Source organism: Schistocerca cancellata, chromosome 9 (assembly GCF_023864275.1).
Source record: "Schistocerca cancellata isolate TAMUIC-IGC-003103 chromosome 9, iqSchCanc2.1, whole genome shotgun sequence".
Taxonomy (NCBI): domain Eukaryota; kingdom Metazoa; phylum Arthropoda; class Insecta; order Orthoptera; family Acrididae; genus Schistocerca; species Schistocerca cancellata.
In genome coordinates this window covers 169550707-169553470 of record NC_064634.1, presented here as the reverse complement: position 1 = coordinate 169553470, position 2764 = coordinate 169550707, and positions in this window count along the sequence as shown.

Below are 2764 nucleotides of genomic sequence, written 5' to 3'. Positions count from 1 at the left end.
ACTGTAGTAGGCATGGGCTTTGTGTCTATCTTGGCCACAATAATGCGTTCACTAAAACTTGTGTGGTACTTTCATGCAAGTTATACATGCTATCGATCAAGAAAATAGTAAAATTACATCATTTATCAGCTGTGGATTGATATGGACTTGTTTCAGCTTGTAAGAAAGGGTTTTCGTATGTTTTTCTTGCTGTAGAGCTGGCAACAAAATTTGTTTCATTCACACCGTTACTTCAAGGGATTGAAGAACTGTTTTAGCAGAATTTTTCATGAATTTCTTAAGAGATGTGGGACGTGTTGAAAAGGTGATCTCTGATATTGAACGACAATTTCGATCTAGTCTTTGGATTCATACTTTGAATAATACAAAAAAACACGTTTTTATTTCTACAAGAATTATGAAAGACACGGGCAAAATTTGCAGATTTTACTGTCGTAGAAAACACACTTGAATGGGATAAATATGTCACATCCTTCAGGACACCGTAAATTCTTTATCAAACGACTCTACTTTACTTCCTCCACATTTAGTCCTCAAAAACAAACAGCCACCAAACACAATTAGGGAAGCTGTACACTTTTCCAAATCACAACGTTTAAAACAACACCAAATTATTGATAGCGCTCTTGCAAACATGAAACAGGCAGCAGAGAAGAGGAAATGACATCATAAAAAAAAAACGCAGTGACAAAAATTTCAAGGTAGGGCAAAAAGTGTTATTCCCGTCACAGCAGCTATCGCACAAAGCTAAAAACTGGTATCAGATATTCCTTTCGATTTCCAATGGCCCACTCCGCTTTCGTCGGATTGTCCATCCCTACGCTATTGAAGTTCAAACGTTGCGGACCCGACGATCTCGTGGATTATACCGCTTTTCATCTTACACATTAATCACTTTATTGAATAATTTTCTTACATCTATTTTTATTATCCATCGAACATTTGTAAGCAAAGTCATTATCTGACTGTTATGATGGTTTGCTATAGTCAGTTGGGTACTTGCACATATGTAGAAGTTGAGTCATACACTAATGGACATTAAAATTGCTACACCACGAAGATGACGTGCTACAGGCGCGAAATTTAGCCGACAGGAAGAAGATGCTGTGATATGCAAATGATTACCTTTTAAGAGCATTCATACAAGGTTGGCGCCGGTGGCGACACCTACAACGTGCTGACATGAGGGAAGTTTCCAACCGATTTCTCATACACAAACAGCAGTTGACCGGCGTTGCCTGGTGAAACGTTGTTGTGATGCCTCGTGTAAGGAGGAGAAATGCGTACCATCACGTTTCCGACTTTGATAAAGGTCGGATTGTAGCCTATCGCGATTGCGGTTTATCGTATCGCGACATTGCTGCTCGCGTTGGTCGAGATCCACTGACTGTTAGCAGAATATGGAATCGGTGGGTTCAGGAGGGTAATACGGAACGCCGTGCTGGATCCCAACGGCCTCGTATCACTAGCAGTCGAGATGACAGGCACCTTATCCACATGGCTGTAACGGATCGTGCAGCCACGTCTCGATCCCTGAGTCAACAGATGGGGACGTTTGTAAGAAAACAATCATCTGCACGAACAGTTCGACGACGTATGCAGCAGCATGGACTATCAGCACGGAGACCATGGCTGCGGTTACTCTTGATGCTGCATCACAGACAGGAGTGCCTGCGATGGTGTACTCAACGACGTACCTGGGTGCACGAATGGCAAAACGTCAGTTTTTCGGATGAATCCAGGTTCTGTTAACAGCATCATGATGGTCGCATCCGTGTTGGGCGACATCAAGGTGAACGCACATTGGAAGCACGTATTGGCACTTTGAACAGTGGACGTTACATTTCAGATGTGTTACGACCCGTGGCTCTACCCTTCATCCGATCCCTGCGAAACCCTACATTTCAGCAGGATAATGCACGACCGCATGTTGCAGGTCCTGTGCGGGCCTTTCTGGATCCAGGCCCTGGCCAGCACATTCTCCAGATCTCTCACCAATTGAAAACGTCTGGTCAATGGTGGCCGAGCAACTGGCTCGTCACAATACGCCAGTCACTACTCTTGATGAACTGTGGAATCGTGTTGAAGCTGCATCGGCAGCTGTATCTGTACACGCCATCCAAGCTCTGTTTGAGTCAATGCCCAGTCGTATCAAGGCCGTTATTACGGCCAGAGGTGGTTGTTCTGGGTACTGTTTTCTCAGGATCTATGCACCCAAACTGCGTGAAAATGTAATCACAAGTCAGTTCTAGTATAATATATTTGTCCAATGAATACCCGTTTATCATCTGCATTTCTTCTTGGTGTAGCAGTTTTAATGGCCAGTAGTGTATTCCATCCTATGTGTGCGTATTTTATTGTCAGCTGGTATGGAGGAAGCGAACATATTTTATCACATGTTAGATTATATAGTTTGTTTGGATATCTTTCGTATTGTTACAGTTTATTTTGTCTTCTTAGGTGAAAGTTGGAGCTTAGGGGTGCAGATCTTCGTTTCTACAGAATGAAGAGCTTGTAAATATTTTGTACTTCTTTCTTTTTGTATTAACATAATTTGCTCTACTATTACAGATAATCGTTCCTATGTCATTGGTGACAAAATATTTTTAGCTGTACATGGCACACAGATTCTAGAAAAACGACAAATTAGAGAGGAAGCAACAAATTTTCATTGCATGGTACTATGAAATAGAATAAAAAACTTGATTGACTGACGGTAAAATGAAATACAGAATAAATCAACGAAATATTTCTTACAAGCAGA